At 51.4% G+C, this 7,786-nt stretch overlaps 1 long non-coding RNA gene across 1 annotated transcript; it reads left to right on the forward strand.

The window, feature by feature from the left end:
- The first annotated feature begins 1,977 nt into the window (after positions 1–1,977).
- LOC132653512 (uncharacterized) lies at positions 1,978–5,141 on the forward strand. Its single transcript, XR_009591242.1, has 4 exons — positions 1,978–2,076; positions 2,181–2,380; positions 4,295–4,432; positions 4,634–5,141. It is a non-coding gene; the product is annotated as an uncharacterized LOC132653512 (long non-coding RNA).
- Positions 5,142–7,786: the final 2,645 nt, after the last annotated feature.

Genomic DNA, 7,786 nt, shown 5'->3' on the forward strand with positions numbered 1-7,786 from the left:
CCCTGTGCACACGAAACGCCTTCTTTAGGGGCCCAAAGAACCACAGCCATAACCACTGAAAGTTCCATCACCATTGAAAGTTCTAGAACCCAGGGTGGGTCTAGAGACAGCAGTCAAAAGATCCTGAGCATGGAAATATTTGAATATATGTGTATATGTATATGTGTGTGTGTGTGTGTGTGTGTGTGTGTGTGTGTGTGTTCAGACAGAGTATGTGGAAGGCCTCTCCTCCTGCGCTTTCCTCATTGCCCTTCTCTAAGCATCCCTTTCATAGTAGATGGTTGGGACAATGCCCTGCTTCAAGCCTATGTTCCTTCCTCTGACCCACACTACCATTTAAATTCTCCCCGATAGGCAAAAATGAGTCTTTGCCCTACCTAGCACCTTCCATGGCTCCCTGTTCCTTGCAGGGTCTAGTCGAAACTTAAATGCTAGAGTAAGTCTCCCGAAGTCCATCCCAACTCACCATGGCCAGGCCCTCCACCCTCCCACTTTCAGGCAGGCACTTTCGGGGAAGGGGTGCAGACATGGATGCCTCTGCATCTGGCATTTGTCACCTGCCTTGACTCCTCCTTGGTGTCTGGGTGGCCATTCTGGCCTTTCTTCCCCTGCTTTCCTGTAGAGAGCTCTGTCCAGTTTAGAGCCTTGTGGGATAGAGGCCTGGGGTGGGAGGAGGCTGAAGGGAAAACGTAGAGGGTGAAGGAAGGAAAAATGAGAGTGTAAAGAGTGAGTAAGGAGAGAGGAGGGAGAAGGATGATGAGGGGGAGGGAAGAGGTGAGGGAGGAAGAGAGCTGAAGAGAGAAATAGGGGCCTTCAGTGCTGTCTCAGGGACGGGGACTTTGGGCCTTTTACTTTCAATTTTGCATCTTAGAATTGATTTTCCAAAGCCCATTAACAAATACAATTTCCCCCAGGGCAGCCAACCGTGAGGGAGTCAGTCAGCTCCTCAGTGGGCTCTGAGCAGGTGGCCTTGGCTACGAATCTTGTTCAGGCCCGGCTTGCTGAGACCCTGCCTACCTTTCTCTGGATGAAGAGGCACCCACCACTGTAGAAAGAGGCAGGATGTCACCCGTCTGCAGGGTCCCCCACGTTCTGCTTGGAGTCTTGTCAGGACCAGCGGGGCCTTAACCTTTTGAGGATCTAATTAATGATGCAGGGAAGCAGCACAGACTCACGAATGGTCAGGGACAGATAAGGGATGGGGTCGTTACAACAATCCCTTGCAGCGACCCTTGGAGAAAGGAGGGTGCTGGGTGACAAGACACCTTCTCACTTGGGCCATTGGCTAGTGTCTGAGTTATCTTTAGTTTCCCACACGAGCTTTCCTCTCCTCTCCCTTCCCTGCCCCCACCCCTCTTCATGTGTGCGATTGGGGAGTAAATCCAGGGATACAGGTTTTGAGATAGACTTTACATAGTTTCACAAGCTGGACTTGAACTCACTTTGTAGTCCAAGGAATCCTCCTGCCTCAGCCTAGCAGGTATCTATGACAACAGGCCTGCACCCCAGGCCCCTACAAACTGACTTCTTAGTCAAAGCTAGGCATAGGCATAGCCAGAAGGGCTCCTTAGGGCTCCTTAATTTACACCATCAGCATCTCTGGGACCTGGTTAGAAGTGCAAATTCATTTGGGGGTTCCCTTAAAAACTTCTGAATGAGCATTGTGGGGCGGGGCTGAGGATCTGCTTCCACAGGCGCCGCAGGCAGGCACAGCTTCCAGGGGTGGGGTCAGCAGCTGGAGGTAGCCGCTGCTCCAGCTGAGTGGGTCCTGCTTCCCAAGGGCTGTATGTCTTGGGCTAAGGCTCCTAGCCTCTCTGGTGTCTGCAGTCACCAGTCATGTATGTGAGTGTGAGAAGGCCAGAGCAGGTCTGTGCCTTCCCTGACTTCCCTCTGTTTGTGAGGCAGACGCTACCTAGCTGACTCAGGCAGGAACAGCAGATGGGAGTCAGAGCATGATTTCTCAGACATCAGAGGGCAAAGGAACTACGCAGGGGAGAGAGAGAAACTGACAGCCTGTGTGATTGTACTAAGCTCTCTGGAAGATTCAGGCTGGATCATGCCTGGAATAGGATTTAGGTGAGCCTTGGGGTGGGGTGGGGTGGGGTGGGGTGGGTACAGCTGGCTTGGAGAGGCAGGTGGGCCAGGGCCTAAGGCGCTGTCTATCTGTCACCCTTCCCCAGAAAAGACAACAACTTGTGCCTGTCCTGGAGATGTGCCTTGGGTCCCTTACCACATCTCTGCCCTTGGCATCCTTCTCTGCAGAGTGCATCCTTGGGGCCTCCAAGCCGGTCCCAGTACAGCTTGGGAGAACCACACACCAGTTGGCAGCTGTTTGGTGCAGCTGTCCTTGGGACCATCGATCTGCCAGTACCTAGAAAGGGTGAGGCCGTGGGGGACTTGAAGGGGCTTGGGGTAGGGGTTAGCTGACAAGGTTGGAAAACTGTGATTCCTGTTGTTCAGACCATTGTCACTGTTACGAGTGTCAGACCCAGCTGAGGAGCCTGGCACACAGGCCCATGGATGGCAGGCTCTGCAGGGCTACACCTTGATTCAGGGTACCCACCAGCTGCTCTTGTGGGCAGGCTGGGTACTTGCAAAGCAAGCCCCGAGCCACACCAGTCTCAGTGCCTGGTCATACCACTGCCCTCCTGGCAGCCGCTGTCAGATTTTAAGGCCCTCTACTTCCAAGGGGACATGATCGGCTGGAGAGAGAAGGGGCAGACACACTCCAGAATGAACAAAGACTGTGTCTGGGGGAGACAGAATTCCTCTTATCTTGCTCCTCTGACATGTATGTGCATACACACACACACACACACACACACCACTGTCTGCCCCAGTCACCATCAGTCAGCCCCTTCTCACTTGCTGTTTGCAGGCAGAGTTCCCACAGCTGTTCTGGGGAGTGGGAGCTGGGGGGGGCAAGGAGCTGAAGGTAGAGGTAAGGGGGCTCGGGAGTGAGGGGAGGCAGAGGGGTCCTCAAAGAGTTAAACCCTGGCTCTCCAGCCCGCAGCTCTTGCCTCTCCCCCCCACCCTGCCCCCCTCCATCCAGCCAAACAACAGCTTGACATTTTCCATCCTTCACCGGGAAGACAAAGACTGCAAGATATTCCCATGATCCCTTTCTGCACGCCTAACCGTGAGTTCAGGTGCCGTAGCGTTTGCCCCGCGCCGGCCCCATCAACATGAAGGGCGAACTCATCCCTTCTGCAGCCTCCTCGCGCTCGTCTTGATTAATTGGCTGACTGCTACGCGGGCTGAATACCCAATGCTTCCCGTCCCCAGTCTTCCTTCACAGGTTTTTTTTTTTCCTCTTTCTTTGCTCCATTTACATATACTTTATATTCCATAATTTTCACCCAAAAAGAAAAAAAAAAGAGAGAGGGAGAGAGAAAGAGCGGGCCCATCTCAGTAATTTGATGTAATGACGGCGTGTCACCAAAAAGAGGAATTAGAAAAACCTGCAGGTACTTAATTCATTCTTGTTTTTTTTTTTTTTTTTCAAGTAGATCTTTCTGAGAGGGACATTAATATTCATGGACAAGGGAAAAAGTATACTCAATAGAAAAAAGTCTGGATTTTTCTAGGGGAGGGAGGTGGCTAAACTCGGTGCATTTTTAAGCACCATTATTTAACTAATAGGGCCGAAGTTCCCTGATCTGCGCCTCTCTTCAATGGAAATAAGCAGGCTTTTCTCGAGCCTTCCAGGGCTCACACCCACACGGTTGAGGTGGGAGAGCTGGCCCCGTTTTCCTTCCTTCCCTGGAGGAGGGCAGTAAAGAAGAAAAACACAAATAAAGGCCTTTGGTAGAGACCCAAGGGTGCCGTGGGGTTTGATGGCCTCCTTGGGCAGGTCTACTCCCGGGGTTCTCAGCTGGCTGTTCCCAGAAGCTTGGGTCCAGCTTGCGTGCTGTCTATTATCAGGGCCAGGGCTGATTCTAACCAGAATCATTATAGTTAGAAGTGACACGGGGAAGAGGTGATCCAGCCTCAGAAGAGGTGCATTGTGGAAACTGGGTGTCTGCAGAGCCTCCCCAGACAGGCCATGCCAGATTCTCTAAGGTGCTTGGCTGTTCTGGACATGGCAGTGTCTATGGGCCTGGGACTAGTTCTGTGGGGAAATGCTTGCCTCTACTTCAACCAACAAGAGTACAAACACTGGAATCGGTGCCCCTGATCGAGGCAGCAGTAATTAATAATAACAGTGGAACAACGTGTGGCATGGCCTGTGAAAAGATAATATTCATTAATAATAGTCATTAAGCAGAAGCACATGTCTTATTTTTTTTAAAAGGTCAAACTCCCATAGGATGGGCTGCTCTGATCACCAGCAGGGTGGGCCCTCTGTCTGAACCGTTTCGGCAGTTAGGGAGGGCCTCTACCCTCCCAGAGGCCAGCCACCCCTGACTTCCAGAGGCACACACCATGTCAGGTACTTGTGCTCTCTATGGTTGTTGAACGAACTTTTATATTCTTCCTTTCAGTAAAATATTACATTTGGAGACTAAGAATGTCATCAGCATAGCTTTAGAAGAATACGGTTTCCCTCTGTAGTCCTTTTGCACCAGTCTCCTAAACAGCTTGGGCTTCAGGCCTGGGCTACCACCTCACCTGCCTCTGTCATTCATTTTAGGATTTCCAGGTGCTGCTGCAGCCCGTGACCACACTGGAATCTGGCTCTCTTGGACACAGTAACTGGGATTGGAGCTACCCGGCTCTCACGACCTGAGCCGGCACTGCAGCTCCTGGGCACGTCTGAAGGGATGAACCCGCCCAGCTCCAAGGGAGACTTCGCGCGTTGTGAGCCGGGACTGTCCGGAAATCTCCACTGAAGCTGTGCCAGCTCACACACTTGCGGGCAAAGCCCTGGTCTCCAGGACACCAAATTGTCACCATTTTTGGAATTTTCAGTTCTTCGACTTTTGAGACTCTTTGGTCAGAGGGACAGGTACAAAAATGATTTGCATTTCACCTGAGAATGATATAGAGAAAGAGGAAGAAGGGGAGCAAGAGGGGAAGGGGAGAGGTGATGGAGAGGGGGTAGAAGAGAAAGAGGAAGAAGGAAGGAGAGAAAGATGAAGAGGATGGTGGGATAAAGATGAAAAAAGAGCAAGGCAATGTTAACAGAGGCCAGGGGAACACAGGCGAGGAGGGGGCAGGAGCAGAGCCAACCGGGGGGTTGGGGGGGCTGGGCTAGGGAGGAGGACACACAGAAATGAGTCTCTTGGTATTTTTTGAAACATGGCCTTTAAAAAAAAGTGCTTCTTGGTATTTTTATGTTTATATGTTTTAACTCGAGCTCGGACTCATGGAAAATGCATGAGGAATAAGTGGTGGCTGGGAATGTTTTATACATGACTGGGGAGTTGCAGGATGTGGAGGTGGTGGAGAGAGGGTGTGGATGGATACTGAGAGGTCCTGCTCCCGCAGGACTCAGGGTGGGCAGGGCAGATGCCAGCGGGCTTTTCTCAAGGTCACGTGGAAGGTGACAGGCTAATGTGGCAGCCATGCACACTCAGCTCCGCCGACTCCGGGACTTCAGGTAATTGCTAGCTTCCGTCTGAGTCTCAGTTTCCCCCATCTGCACCATGGGATGCTTGTAGTTATGGTCCAGGGGGAGTGGTTGTTTTGTTAGGAAGCTGGGGATAGCCCACGCTGCAGGAAACACAGGCTGCCAGCCTCTGAAAGCAGAGGGCTCAGGGAAGCCACGCCCTCATCATCAGCCTGCAGTCCGTCATCCTGCTTCCCTCTTAGCGGTTAGTGGTAAAGTCCTCTCAGATCTAGAGAGGAAGTGGTTGAGCTACTGGGAGCAGACCCCTGCGTGCCACGTGCACAGATGGCCCTTGTTCCCATTGCATTTGTCCTTTGCCAAAGACAGGGCTGAGGGTATGGCTCCGTTGACAGATGACTTGCCTAGAATACAGAATACGTGAAACCTCCAGTTTGATGACCAGCATTGTATAAGGCAGGTGCGTGGTGCATGCCTATGATCAGAGCACTGAGGAAGTAGAGGCAGGAGGATCAGAAATTCAAGGTTATTCTCAGCTGTTTAGCAAGTTCAAGACCAGCCTGGGACACTTTAAGACTCTATCTCAAGATTGCAAAACACAACAAAATAATAATAATGGTTAACACCTGTCCAGGGAGGGAACTGCAGCCCTGTGTGGTCCCGTGGCCAGCTGTACATCTCTCAGGGGAAGGCACTCTGTATTAGTCAGGGTTCTCTAGAGTAACAGAACTTACACAATGAATCTCCCTCTAGAGAGAGAAAGGAGGTTTATCAGAATGACCCACAGGCTGCAGTCAAGCTAGTCCAGCAATGGATAGCTGTGACACACAAGTCTAAGAACTCAGTAGTTGCTCAGTCCAAGAGGCTGGGTGTTTCAACTGGTCTTCAGTATATGCTGTGATCACTCTAGTGCCAGCAAAGAAATGGACTTGCCAGCAAGGCAAGGGCAAACAGGCAAAGAACACCCCTCCATGGCCTCTGTGTCAGCTCTTGCCCCCGGGTTTCTGACCTGTTTGCGTTCCTGCTCTGACTTCCTTCAGTGATGGACAGCAACATGGAAGTGTCAACCAAATAAACCCTTTTCTCCCCAAGTGGCTTTTGGTCATGGGGTTTCATCATAACAGTAGAAACTCTAAGATTCAGACCTTCCTGTCCCTGCATATTGTCCCTGGCACGTCTGCTTCAGTTAGCCGGATGATGGATTTTTGCTCTAAGAACCTCAGCTGCTTCCTGGAGCTGATCAATGCTCCCAACACTCTGTGAGGTGGGGCCACAGGAGGTAGAAAGGATGACACAGTGAGCCTGGGATGTGCCTTCTCTGCACTGGGCTCGTGGGCTGGCCCTCTCTGGGCCTCAGTTTCCTCATCGGAAGACTCGGGCCTCCAAGGTCCCTGCAGCTCATGTTTAGGGGTTCTGAATTCTGGAGATGCTGTCCTGTGATGCAGGAGAAAGAGGGAAACCTGCACAGAGTTACCGGCAGAAAGCTTCAGTCCAAAGCTGTCTACCGCTCTCCCGCACTTGAGTTTATTTTCCTGGCACGCGTCTTCCACACCTAAAATTAAAAAAAAAAAAAAAAAAACCTAACTAGCATTTTGTCTCTCAGAGAAAACACCACACACTCTGGTTGAAAGTGTGAAAAATACAAATAAGAGGGAAGGAGACAGAAGAATCCTCTGGCCTGGCTGACATTTATTGAGCACCTACTGTGTGCCCTGGGTGCAGAGGAGCTGGTATGTATACTGCCAGGGTAGAGTGTCTATAGGTGGATGCATAACTGCAAACACAGAATCCACAGTTCAAATCCTACTCCTGAGTGTGAGTGTATGTGTGTGTGTGTGTGTGTGTACATGCACACATGCAGATACATAAGTGTGTCCACTCACACATGTTGTGGAGGCTGGCTATTACTCAGGCAAACTGTCCACTTGGCTTTTCAGACAGGGCCTTTCACTGGCCAGAGACTTGCCAAAGAGGCTGGCCAGAAAGCCCCAGACATTCAGCTGTCCCCAGCCAGGTTAAAAGCCCAGGACACTGCACTCTGCCTCCTGCCATGCGTTTTGGGATGGAACTCAGCCTTTTGTGCTTGTGCGGCAAGAACCTTTACTCTGCTTTCCAGCTGGAGACTGCAGGGGTGACAGCTTTTCTGCTGAGGATGGCTCTGGAGCTATGTCTTCTCAGCTTGCCTCCAAAGCTGGATGTTGAAAGGATGTTGATGGTGCCGATGTAAGCAACGCTGTCCAGAGTCCCTTAGGAAACCTGGGGTGACCACTGGCCACA

This window comes from Meriones unguiculatus, chromosome 4, assembly GCF_030254825.1.
Source record: "Meriones unguiculatus strain TT.TT164.6M chromosome 4, Bangor_MerUng_6.1, whole genome shotgun sequence".
In the NCBI taxonomy this organism is placed as follows: Eukaryota; Metazoa; Chordata; class Mammalia; order Rodentia; family Muridae; genus Meriones; species Meriones unguiculatus.